This window comes from Tachysurus fulvidraco, chromosome 1 (assembly GCF_022655615.1).
Source record: "Tachysurus fulvidraco isolate hzauxx_2018 chromosome 1, HZAU_PFXX_2.0, whole genome shotgun sequence".
Lineage (NCBI taxonomy): Eukaryota > Metazoa > Chordata > Actinopteri > Siluriformes > Bagridae > Tachysurus > Tachysurus fulvidraco.
In genome coordinates this window covers 51,701,033-51,715,273 of record NC_062518.1, presented here as the reverse complement: position 1 = coordinate 51,715,273, position 14,241 = coordinate 51,701,033, and positions in this window count along the sequence as shown.

Genomic DNA, 14,241 nt, shown 5'->3' with positions numbered 1-14,241 from the left:
TTTGTTTTTCTAAAACTTTATAATAAAGGTTCATTAGTTGACATTAGTTACCACATTACTTAACATGAACTAATAATGAACTGCACTTCTACAGCATTTATTAATTTTGTTCATGTTAATTTCAACATTTACTAATACATTATTAACACCGTGTTAACATTACTTAATATACTGTGAACTAACATGAACAAAGAATAAACTTTATTTTAACAAAGATTACTAAATTCAATAATTTATTGCTAATGGTTAGTAAATGTTAGTTAATACATTACATTTGAACTAATGATCCTTATTGTAATGTGATTACATTTTTTCCCAGTAAAATCACTGATTGATGCTTTAGTTCAAGATCTTCATGGTGCTTGTTTCAGGAAAAGATAAATGGATTTTCAGGTGTGCTCTTTTGTTGCAGGTGAGAAACTAGTCTGCAAATATAACCATAGTAACTGTGCAGCCATACCCTAGCAACCATGTAGTGCACCTTACGAACCATATTGCAATATAAAGAAGCCATATCTCAGTTACACAACATAAAACACTCAGCACGATGAGGGGAACTGACGTCACGTGTAGCCCCGCTCCCAAAATAAGCGAAATCAAAAATTTAGCACAACATGGACATGTGACATATCAAAACACTCAGCACGATGAGGGGAACTTGCCACGTGCAAGCACATTCACATTTTCCTTTAGGAAATGTACCGTTCTAGTTATTGTTATTCTTCCAGACACTTTTTCGGCACGTAACTTGTCCTGCAGCTTTTGTCCTAGACCCATGGATGAGGTGTCTAATCGACCGGCTCATTGAGGAGAGGTGTGCTATGACTTTTATAGGCGATCCGAGCATGTTTGCCCAGCGGACGAAAAAGCGGCCAAAAAAGTCCCATAGAAATGAAAGGGAAATTCCTAAAATTCAAGCAAAATCAAAAATTTAGCACAACATGGACATGTCATATATCAAAACACTCAGCACGATGAGGGGAACTGACGTCACATGTAGCCCCGCCCCCAAAATTAGCAAAATAAAAAATTTAGCACAACATGGACATGTGACATTTCAAAACACTCAGCACGATGAGGGGGACTTGCCACGTGCAAGCACATTCACATGTGAAGTGCCTCACGTGTGATTTGGTCACGTCACGCGATGTCACATGCAGCCCTGCCCCCAAAATAAGCAAAATCATAAATTTTGCACAACATGGACGTGTCATATATCAAAACACTCAGCCCAATGAGGGGAACTGCCACATGCAAGCACCATTCACATTTTCTTCAGGAAATGTACCGTTCTAGTTTACTCTATCATTGTTTTTCTATAAAATGTGTTTGTAGAAGGAACTAAAAGTTGATAGATTGAGCACACGTAGTCTAATAAAAGTACAAATTATACTTAAGGACAGATGACAGAACTGAAAGTTTAGTGATTTCTAGCCTCTAAAATAAATTACAGTTTTCTGTTTACTGTGTTTGTTAGTAAACACAGCATGAACCCAGTGGAGTATTACTGACTAAACTTTATACATCACTAATATAGTATGTGTGTGTGTATGTGTGTGTGTGTGTGTGTGTGTGTGTGTATGTGTGTGTATGTGTGTGTGTGTGTGTGTGTCTGTGTGTGTGTGTGTGTGTGTGTGTGTGTGTGTGTACCTCAGTTTCTCCAGTGTACAGTGTGGATTCTTCAGTCCATCAGAGAGCAGCTTCACTCCTGAATCCTGCAGTTTATTGTCTCTCAGGTCCAGTTTTCTCAGTCTGGAGGAGTTTGAGCTGAGAACTGAGGACAGAACTCTACAGCTTTCCTCTGTCAGATTACACCGATACAGACTGGAAGCAAAATAATGAAATATCAGAACACTGGACACCACAGAAATATCAGAACAGGACACCACAGAACTAACTATTACAACCCACCAATACTTAGACCATCATCAACTGAAACATTTGTAGAACTTATTCATTTTGTAACATTATTAATGATCTAAATCCATTGTGAGTTTGTCATAATAAATCAGATATCACAATAAAACAGCCTTGTGTTATGTTTCATAAATATTATTAATAATTCTCATTAACAACAACAAGGTTGTTCACACTGGACATCACATTGTGACAGTTGTGACAGTTTCACTTGTAAAAATGTTTTCAGATGTTCTCTTTTCTACAGTACAGTGGCATGTTAAAATCTCACAATGAAAATGTGTATATGTTTTAATCAGTTACATCAGTTTAATGTTTTAATAAAACAATTGTTTGATTAATTAAGGTTTGTGGATGATGGATGGATGGATGGCCTGACTAATGGATAGATTGATGGTCGGATGAGTTTACTTTTTAGAATATAAAGAGAGAGCAATGGAAGCATAAGTGATAAAGTTTTTATAGGAGATTTTCCAGGACATTGATTGTCTCATTAACACCATTAAATGCAGGCTGTTGAGAGTTCCACGTAGATTACATCTATATAAGACAGAGTCCATGCTCTAATACACACAGAGAGAGAGAGAGAGAGAGAGAGAGAGAGAGAGAGAGAGAGAGAGAGAGAGAGAGAGAGAATTAAAATTAACCAGCTGGTGATCAGGGTTGTAGTCTTTTTTTTTTTTTTTTTTTTAAATAACACAATGCTGAACAGCCTAAGATCAAGTGTGTGTGTGTGTATATAAGTAAATTACCATGTATAACTTAATACAAGTTATACATGGTATTGCACGCACCATTATTGATATTTGGAGCAATATTACATGTAATTATTAAACTTGATTCCCTTGCATATACATTTAATTATTACTTTTGATTATGATGTGATTGTGACAGGGGAAGAGGTTTCAGGTTGGGGTAAAGGGTTTTTCTGTCACCACTTTTGAATAAGAAACAATATCAAGGCTATAAAACTTGTCAAAACTCCACGAATCACAAAAGTATCAGTGAGAACAATTGTTTAAACAGTGCATACACTCGAACTTGACTGTACATCACATTTTTTACTTGATTGATACTGATTTTAATCATAATGTAAAGACCAATCATCGGGACATAAGCTGTCATGTACAATAAAAGTGCAGCAACAGGAAATATCATTTAACACAAAAAGCTGCCTAGACAGTGGACTTGTGCTCAGGGGTTTTTTTTTTTGAACGGCGTGTGGACGAATTCTTTGTACACACACACTATTTTATTTCTTGACAACAGACCGCTGCTACCTATAACACACCGTTGCCATGAAAAACAGAGCGTTGCCATGGACACACAGGATTCTAACCGTAGAGATGGAGCGCACTATTTTGTTTAGCGGAAGCAATACAATTGTTCAGCAGTTTCGTGTTGCAGCCACAGGCGTATGAAACCTGTAACTTGAGCAAACTCGTTCTGAATATTTTAAAGGCATAACAGCTGATGAAAAAGTAGAGACAATTGTCGACGAAAATGAAGAGAGATTTTATCTTAGTTTTTATTTTATACAAAACATTTTTGTCTTGTCTTTTTTCGTCAACAATAATGCTTGTTAATTTAGTCTTAGCCAGCGTTTTTGGACAGCGGTGCAGTCTTGTCATTGTCTCGTCTTAGTCATGAAAACAAAGGTTGCTGACGAACATATTTCGTCTTGTCTGACGAAATCAACACTAATCTAGATCATGCTCTAAATCTGGATCATCTCACCACCATAAACAAATGAATAAAAATGTAAAAATACACGTGTAGATTTACGTAAGGAGTTCCAAATGACTGTCTAATCTTATTTTCTCAAAGTTTTGTAGTTTAACAGATTTATCTTTACACAGATTAACAGCAACTTTGTGGAGGACTGTATTATTATAGCGGGCATCACCAAATGGCGGACCGCGGTCTGGATCCGGACCGAGTGACGGGTCTGCCTGGCAGGGGTGGGAAGTAACGGAGTAAAAATACTTCGTTACCGTACTTAAGTAAATTTTTCTGGTATCAGTACTTTACTCCACTATTTATTTTTTGGACAACTTTTTACTTTTACTCATTACATTTTTACACAAATATCTGTACTTTTTACTTCTTACATTTTCAAAACGGACTCGTTACTTTTAGTATTATTTCTTCTCATTGAGCGCTGTTTCCAGCCTATCATCCTATCAGTGTGCGGCTTTTTCCCCATGTGACTGGTGTACTGTATTATTTACTGGCTATCAGACATAGACTAAGGATAGCGGAGCTAACAATGAGCAGCGCCTACAAAAGGAATGGCTAATGTTAATTGGGATATGGCCTTGGAGATACACATGGTATACATTATATTTCCAAAAGTATTGGGTCACCTGACCTTTCCTGCTATATGTGGTTGTTTTCTGATCTCATCCCTACTGAACACCTTTTCGATGAATGTGAACGCTGACTCCACCCTACCTCACCTACATCAGTGCCTGCCTTATGTAGCACTCAAATATCCAGGTAGGAGTAACGGCGACTTTTTACTTAAGTACATGTCAGAGCCCATACTTCTTTACTTTAACTTGAGTAAAAGAGTGTAGTCACTACTTCAACTTTTACTGGAGTCTTTTAAAAAATGAGTATTTGTACTTCTACTTGAGTAAAGGATGTGTGTACTTTTGCCACCTCTGCTGCCCGGACCCGTTAAAATTCTAATATTATCATATTAAGCATCTCCTTATTATAATCTAATATTATAAGATTATATAAGCTCTTTCATATTAATAAAAATATAAATCTTTTGTTCATGCGCAGTTAATCTAGTTATTACGACAGGAGCGTCATCAAAAGCCAAGCCAAAAACAGATTGTTTCTGTTCCATACTCCAGAACAGAAGGTGGCAGTAATGCACCTAATTACGCTGGTTGCCAGCCACTATTAAAAACCAAGAAGAAGAAGAGATTGATTATTTACCTTTCAGCAACAGAGAATAACAAGTGTAAGAGAGAGAGGAGATGAGAGAAAATGGCTTGCTCAAAAATGAGAAAAGTAGATGGTGAAAACTTTTAAAGACGAATGGACTGACCAATACATGTTCATTCTGCCTGCAACCAGTTCTAAACCTTTGTGTCTCATATGCTGTGAAAAGGTGGCGTTAATAAAAAGTGGCAACCTTAAGCGTCACTATGAGACCAAACACGGGTCGTTTGAGGAAATGTACCCACAGAAGTCCGCAGTGAGGGCACCAATGAGCATCTCCACATGAACATGAGACTGGCACTAACCCCATTTAAGCCAAGATTCAACCTGCTGGCAGGACAGTTACATGCCTATTTCTCTCACTAGGAACAGAAGATGGAAAGGGAGTAAGGAGAGGTGGAAAGGAGAGGAAAAAGGGAGCTTCTCAAAGCTCTGCACTTTTCTTTTATTCAGTAAAATTCTGCCCTGTTCTATTTTACTTGAAATATTCTTTTGCCTAAGGTTCCTGTGTTATTAATGTAGTTAATGTTTAAAAAAAGGGGCAGCTCAAAAGTCTTTTGTTTCATTTTTTTCTTAAAGATTAAAAGCACTTATTTTATTCAAAAGATTCTGAATGTTTTACATTACTTGAAATATAGGCCCTAAGTTCAGGCTGCTCAAAGCTGTGTTTGTACTTTTTATTTATTTTATTCAGAAGAAATTCAGTGTCTGTTGTCTGTTACTTGACATGTAGTAAAGACAACTACAGGATTGTTTTCCATTTAAGTGCCAGACAAGTTCAGACTGAAAACACTTGAAATGTAACAATAAATTATATAGAAATGTATGTGCGTTATTGATTGTATTAACATGATGGTACACTATTTTAAGTGACAATATAAGATTCGGACCTTTTTTGGGAGGAAATTTTAGTAACTGGACCTCTTTGAATTTTAATTGAATACTAATTGAAAGCTAATAAATTCCTCAAATTCAGTCATAAACTTTAACAAACATGATTTTTTTCAGCACGGAGGAGTTCAACCTCTATCTGATGTCTTACATGGACAAGCTGTTTAAGGAGGCAGAAGAAAAAACCCTTTGTTATCTGAGCTATCAGGATCAAGAGGACATGACTAAAGCTGTGAAAGAGTTGTGGAGGAGAAAAGAACATCACTTCTCAACAATAGCATTCATGGTTTAGCTGAGAGCTGCTTACTAATGTTATGAGTACTGAACTGAGTGACAAATCATTATGTACATGAAGCTGAGCATTAAAAAAGTTCAATAAAAAGTCAGTTTACTGTAGTATTTATAAGGAGCTGTTCTCCACTCTATAGTTATCCCAGCTAGCAAGTTTAGTAAAGCCCAGTCAGCCCAGTGTACTAGAACCGGGCCAGGCCTATATTAAACATTTATAGATGAGTGTATCAAGCATTCTTATTGTAGCAGGCCTAAGCTAGGCATTAACCTATAGCCAGTCTGAACTAACAAATGTTATGAATAAAAGAAAAAAGAAAAGTTAATTCACTGCACTATGATGTATGAGACCTGGCTAGTTTAAAGTTCAGTATGGACCTAGTTTTGAAAAAGGCTGCAGCTCCACATTCAAAGCATTGTTAGCCGAGCGGTCCATGGTTAGCTTGGCGGTCGATGCTCTGCTTTGATGTCAAGTTCAGAAATCTTTCCACATCCTTGGAAGAGTTAAAGGTGGAAAAGGCGTCACTGTCTGTGATGTTCAGTGTGGCAGAGAGTAGGAACATATACCGTTATCTTGTACTGTGGACATGGGCTGGGAGAAGACCAAGCATCACTTCACCATGTAGTTACTGTATCAGGGGTGAAACAGACTGCTCTTTCTTGTTCAAAAAAATCTTTACTTTTTTTTTATACATTTGTGTGCATAAAGTGGACTTTCCTCAGAAAGAAATGACTTTGCTCACATAAACAGTCATTTAAAGAAGAATGAAACTGTCTATTGCATGTTTTCAGTTTTTGATTTCCAGTCAAACGTAACTTTTAAATCAAATAAAAACACAACCAACATTCGCTAAGTTATCTTAATCTTAGTGTAGTAACATCTCTGAACAATTACAGCAGCCTGAAGATGTTGACAGTGGTGAAGCCATAATAATTTAGTACATGATGACTGCAGTGAAATGGATGAAGACTTCCCTGATTTGGTTGTTCAGAATTTAGGTGCAATGTTATTAAAACTAGAACATCTTGTACATGTACCTTCTTCAGCTATTGATGATTTTTTTTAGGTGAACTGCATTACTATGTAAAGTCTGTCAGTTCCTCTCACAGCATGTGTTTAAGAAACATAATATCAATGTTGATGAATCTATGAATGAAATCACAACATCATTACAGCTACACTGCATTCAGCCATAGGCAGAGGGGGTCCTTTATGTTGCCCATAAGTACAAGCAGCTTTACCAGGACAATTTTATTGTTGTGGAATATTGAATAATGTCTTGATGAAAAACAGACCAGCACATTTCAGTATGTTCCAATATTAAAATATCTGCAGCAGGTCTTTGCTAAAAAGACATTGTTGACAAAGTTATTACCCATGAAATGATAACATTAACTTGAATCTTGATTTTGTCTTTTATTCTTCATGCAGAACTCACAATGTACACATCTGTTCGTTGTTGCTGTAGTTAAATTTTATTATTTTTGTACGTGCGTGTGTGTGTATGTGTGTGTGTGTGTGTGTGTTTGTGTGTGTGTGTGTGTGTGTACCTCAGTTTCTCCAGTGTACAGTGTGGATTCTTCGGTCCATCAGAGAGCAGCTTCACTCCTGAATCCTGCAGTTTATTATCACTCAGATCCAGTTCTCTCAGACTGGAGGAGTTTGAGCTGAGAACTGAGGACAGAACTCCACAGCTTTTCCATGTCAGATTACAGTTCCACAGCCTGGAAGAGAAATGATGAAGTGTTTGATTTATGTGTCTGATAGTGAATTGAGTTGTTTCCATCAGTGAGAAATAAAGTGTGGACCTGAACACAAGGTTCTAATATCAGGATAAAACATAACATGAACACCTGTATAAACTTGGACTGCTCTTGGACAGATTCATGTGTCTCAGCTCATATGAGATGATGTATTTAACTTTCTGAAACAGGATAATGTGCTGAAACAAACTTCCATGTGCTGACTCATATTTCTGGTTGACTGAAGTCCCTCCTGGGAAAAAAACACGTGACTGCTTCAGCTGCTTTTCACTGACTGCAGTAGAGTGTGTGCTGTGAAGGAACAATGTCATTGGTTGGACCTGTTGAAGGAATTCACCTCTTACTGAATGAGAGGGGTACTGATTCTGTACAAATAATAATAATAATAGATTTTATTTCATGGCGCCTTTCAGAACACCCAAGGTCACCTTACAAGCAATATACAGGTCACTGCATAAAACAAAACACATAAACAAACAGCATATACATATAAAGTACATTTAAGTATAAAACATGTTATAAGAAAGCCTTTATAAAAAGATAAGTCTTAAGACACGTTTTAAAAGTCAACAAGCTCTCGCTATTGCGAACATCGAGGGGAAGAGAATTCCATAGGTGGGGGGAAACATAACTAAAAGATCTGGCACCCATAGTAGTGAGTTGAATCCGAGGTACCACAAGGGAATTTGAAAATGAAGATCTGAGTGCACGTGAAGGAGTGTAAACCTAGAGAAGTTGAGTAAGGTATTGTGGTGCAAGGTTATGAAGTGCCTTATAAGTGAGTAGCAGGATTTTAAACTGAACTCTATATTTTACTGGAAGCCAATGCAATTGCTGGAGAATGCAATTCTGAACCAGTTGAAGCTTATGCAGCAATTTGGAGGGAATACCTGTAAGAAGAGCATTGCAGTAGTCTATACGTGAAATGACTTGTGCGTGAATGAGAACTGCAGTATTATTATTAGAAAGAAAGGGATGGAGACGATTAATGTCGCGCAAATGGAAGTATGCAATCCGTGTGATATTATTAATTGAGCTTTAAAAGATAGTGTGCTATCCAAGATGACACCAAAACTTTTAACCTGAGAGGAAGGACAGATTGCAGTATTGCCGATATGTAAAGAGAAACAGTTAGATTTGGACACAACAGATCTAGTGCCAAGCAGAGCCTCAGTTTTATTGCCATTTACCTTCTAAAGGTTCGCTGAGAGCCAGTCTTTAATTTCAGCTAAACAGCTTTGTTGTGTTCTCATTACATTGCTAATTAATAGATGTACACTAGATGGAGCTAGTGTGTGATAGCTAGAAGGGTAGCAGGAGAGAAAAAGTGAAGTTGCACATGTTGCTAATGTTCAGTAAAAGAAACCTGTTTGGTACTCGGTGTATTGCCTTATTATTCCACGTGAATACACAACAAATTGGCAACGAGGATGGCGGTTCATCTTCCTCCTACATACTAAGTGTCCTGGTGAGCCTGCAGTTCCGTTTGGGATATGGACGCAAATGTTTGAGAACTACTTGTTGGCGATTCATGCCGAGGGAGATGACTGGCCTGATACTCGCAAGCGTGCTATACTACTTCACTGCCTGGGCACAGAAGCACAGAGAATTTTCTACACTCTTCCTAATATGGGAACAACCTATGATTCTGCTTTTACTGCTCTCAGAACGCATTTTGTACCGAAAGTAAATGCCATTGCTAAGCGACATAAATTTCATCAAAGGGAGAAATATATATATTTCGTCAAATGACGAAAATATACTTCAGTATGTTGCCGCGCTTCGTGATATGGTGTCATTATGTGCATTTGGTGACAAAGAGGACGAAATGCTAAGAGATCAAATCGTAGAGAAAGTACACAGCATTCGAATTCGTGAACGCTTACTACTGGATTTGACGTTAGACAGGGCAGTACAAGTGGCTGTTCAAGTGGAAAATGCCATGGCTAATGCAAGTGAATTTACAAAACCTGCCGACTTACCAGTTCAACGGCTATATGTTAGAAAAAAAGAAACCACCATGCGTGGGACCACATAAGGTAAAACTCAGAGCCATTCTGCACGCAAATGTTATCGCTGTGAGCCATTTAGCAAATTCCAAGCAGTGCCCTGCTTTAAATAAGACGTGTAAATCATGTGGTAAAATGGGTCATTTTGCAAAAGTGTGCCGCTCTGGACGGAGACAGGACGTTAGAGAAATCGAAGTTCCTGAACTGACTGTTTTGTACATGACTAACACGTTGGCTGCAAACAAAATTGTATGTGACATTGAAAAGGGGACATATGCTGGTACTACAATGCAAGAACTAATTGTTGATAAAGGATCATCCGTATCTTTGCTTCCAGAGCATATATATAAGCAATACTTTTCTGAACTACCCTTGGAACAATCAGATGTGCGTCTTGTCACATATTCAAAAGATGACCTTCCAGTGCTGGGATGTATTAAGACGTCTGCATGACATGGTGAACATTCGGTATCTGCCACGTTCTATATTGTGAAAAGCGGAAATGCACTTATGGGTATGGACTTAATATATTCCTTAAATCTGTGCATAATGGGAAATAAAGTACTCACCTCCAAACAGCGAGTGCAACAAGTGTCTTATACTGCTACGTCATCCATTGGCTGTGCAAAGAACTTTGTACACAAAGTAAAAATGCATGAAAATTTTATTCCTGTGCAACAGAAGCTACCTTTTGCTGTACGTGATGCTGTGTCTACAGAGCTGAACCGCCTACTAGCAGCCGATATTATTGAAAGAGTGGATGCTTCGCCTTGGGTTTCACCCATTGTATTTACTCAGAAAAAATCTGGTGACATCAGAATGTGTGTGGATCTCAGGGAGCCCAACAAAACAATCATTGTGGACAGCTACCCCATTCCACACATTGAAGAACTCTTTTCACAGTTGAGAGGTGCTGTTATGTTCTCTACAATCCATCTGGCGAATGCTTACCATCAGGTACCACTACATGAGGACATTAGGGACCTCACTGCCTTTATAACACATGATGGTTTTATATGATGGTTTCGTTTCAAGAGAGTTTGCTACGGATTAGCATCGGCACCAATCGGCGTTTCAAAAATTGATGTCTACTATTCTCAGGGGTGTTACAGGTGTTCAGTGTTATCTGGATGACATAATTGTGTTTGGTGACTCTGTTAATAGCCATGATGCTCACCTAAAAATAGTGCTGCACAAACTACATGAAGCAGGTCTGCATTTAAATGAGAAGAAATGTACATTTCGCCAAGAGAAGCTCACATTTCTGGGACATACTAACTCCAAGGAAGGATTGATGCCAGATCACAGTCACTTGGAAGCAATACGTAATGCTCCACCACCTTCGGATGCGTCCACACTCAGATCATTTCTGGGTCTCACCGCTTGGTATACTAAATTCATTCCAAACTATGCAGCAGTTGTTGAGCCTATGAGAGACGCTCTTAGAGGAAATTGTAATTTTGCAGGGAATAATAAAGCACCCAAAAGTTTCCAGGAAGTGAAAGAACTGATTGCACAGAGCCCTGCATTGGCTTTATTTGATCCTGCTTTGCCCACAATTGTTACAACAGACGCCTCAGACTATGCCAGAGGTGGCAGCCTGACTCAGCTTCATCCAGATAAGTCAGAAAGGACAGTGGCTTTTGCTTCCTGAACCTTGACATCTGCGGAAAGCAAATACTCTGTGGTTGAAAAAGAAGGTCTTGCTTGTGTGTGGGTCATTGAGCATTGGAGAACATACCTGTGGGGCAAACATTTTACCTTAAGATCAGACCACCAAGCCCTAACTACCCTTTTAACTACTAAAGGTATGGGATGAGCTGGACTGAGAGTAGCGCGTTGGTCTGCCAGGCTGCTCTGCTTCAACTATACTATGCAGTACAAACAGGGGGTTGACAACCAGGTAGCAGATTGTCTTTCGCGTCTTCCAAATGACATTGATTCTAATGTTGATTCTGAACCTGAAACAGTTGCTGCTATCACTACACTTCTGTCAGCTGTTCCTGTGGCCGAGTTTGAAGCTGAAAGTGCCACATGTCCTGAGCTTGCCAAACTTCGTATTTATATCGAGCATGGTTGGCCCACTACATCCAAAGCCCTGCAACCTGACATGCTCAGTTACTTTCCAATACGAGATGAACTGTCTATTTTGGACTTGTATGTGCTAAGAGGACCACATAGACTGATTGTGCCATGTAATCTACGTTCACGTTTGGTCACCCTTGCTCATGATGGCCATCAAGGCATTGTGAGAACCAACCAAAGGCTTAGGGAGTTATACTGGTGGCCTAAGATGGATTCGCAGGTACAATCCACAATTGCAACCTGTGTCACATGCCAACTTAATGATAAAACTGCTAAAACAACACATGCACCACTTACCCCAGTTGACTATCCAGTAGGTCTGTGGCAGAAACTGGGTATTGACGTGGTGGGTCCATTTGACATTGGCCCTGCTAGTTGTAGATACGCCATCACATTGATTGACTACCATTCAAAATGGCCAGAGGTTGCTTTTGCACCTCATGTGACTGCATCTACCATTAATTGTTTTCTGAGGTCAGTGTTCAGCCAAAAAGGTAATCCTCTGGAGATTGTTACCGATAATGGATCTCAGTTCCTCTCAACAGAGTTCAAACTATTTTTACAAGAAAGAGATATAAAGCACATCCGTACTTCTATATATCACCCGGAAGGAAATGGAGCTGTGGAGCGTTGGAACAAGGTACTAAAGGAGACGTTTCTGACTGCAGAACGTGAGAGATCTCAGTGGACATCGTTAATTGCGGCCTTTCTACAAACCTATCGAGCTACACCTCACGCTACTACTGGAATTTCTCCTTTTGAGCTGATGTTCGGAAGGAAAATGAGAATGAAATTGACAATTCTTCCAAAGTGCAATGTGAATCCTGCTATGGAAAAGTTGAAAACAAAAGTGATGCAACACCAGTGGAAAATGAAAGCGTACGTGGATACAAAGCGCAAAGAAAGACTCCGGGACTCAAGGAAGGTGACTTTGTACGGGTGAGAAAACCTGTGCGTGTGAGAAAAGGGAAATCAAAATTCAGCAACCCCATGCAGATTGTTAGACGGAAGGGGAAACATAGTATTGAGCTGAGTGATGGATGAACTTGGGACATATCTCATCTGGCACCACTGAACACAGAATTTGCTCAGGTTCCTGAACACTCTGAACAATCTACTTCTGTGCCACCTGGAAGTAGTAACAACCAGTTAGAGTGGCATTGTAGAAGGAAACCAGCATGGTTGAAAGTCTATGTAACTTAAACTACCATAGTAGGAAAAAGAAGAAAGTGATGGTGAAAAGGAATAATACGGAAGTTTAATTTGGACAAGTTGTTGTTTAAACTGAAAGGATGTTCATGTAACTATTCATGCTATATGTGGTTGTCAATAGACATTGGTAGAAATTGTTTTCTTTAATATGAGTAAAATTTATTGTTAAGCAATGTTTACTGTAACTGCTGAGGAAAACAAATTAAGTAAGGGGGAGATGTGTTCTCATTATATTGCTAATTAATAGATGTACACTAGATGGAGCTAGTGTGTGATAGCTATAAGGGTATCAGGAGAGAAGAAGTGAAGTTGCACATGTTGCTAATGTTCAGTAAAAGAAACCTGTTTGGTACTCGGTGTATTGCCATATTATTTCACGTGAATACACAACAAGCTTGACAAAGATGGCGGAGGAAAAGTACCAGTGGGTTTGGCAGACAGGTAGAGTTGGGTGTCATCCGCATAGCAGTGAAAATTAGTACCATATTTCCTCAAGATATCACCAAGAGGAAGCATATATATAATGAAAAGAAGTGGGCCCAAGACAGAACCCTGGGGAACATCAGTGGTGACTGTAGATGTTCTTGAACTAAAACCTTTTAATTGAATACGCTGACTGTGCCCAGATAGATCTGACCTAAACCAAGACAGAACAGTGCCAGTAATACCAATGGAAACTAATCTGTCAATAAGTATGTTATGTGAGATAGTATCAAAGGCAGCGCTCAAGTCTAGATGGACAAGTATAGTTAAAAGCCCAGAGTCAGCTGCCAACAGTAGATCATTGGTTATTCTGACAAGAGCAGTCTCAGTGCTGTGGTGGGGACGAAAACCAGATTGGAATGTTTCATGCAGGTTATTATTGGACAGATGTTCATGAATTTGAGTTGCAATACACTTTTCAACTACCTTAGAGATAAATGGTAAATTTAAAATAGGACGAAAATTTTCAAAATTGAATGGATCACCCCCTAGTTTCTTAAGTATGGGTGTAAGCATGAACAATTTTGGTAATCAATGGAAAAATGGCCGGTAAACAAGCTTTTACTAAAGGAGTTGGTAGAGGGTCTAACTGAAAAGTCGAAGATTTAGATTTACCTATCAGACCCTACTATCT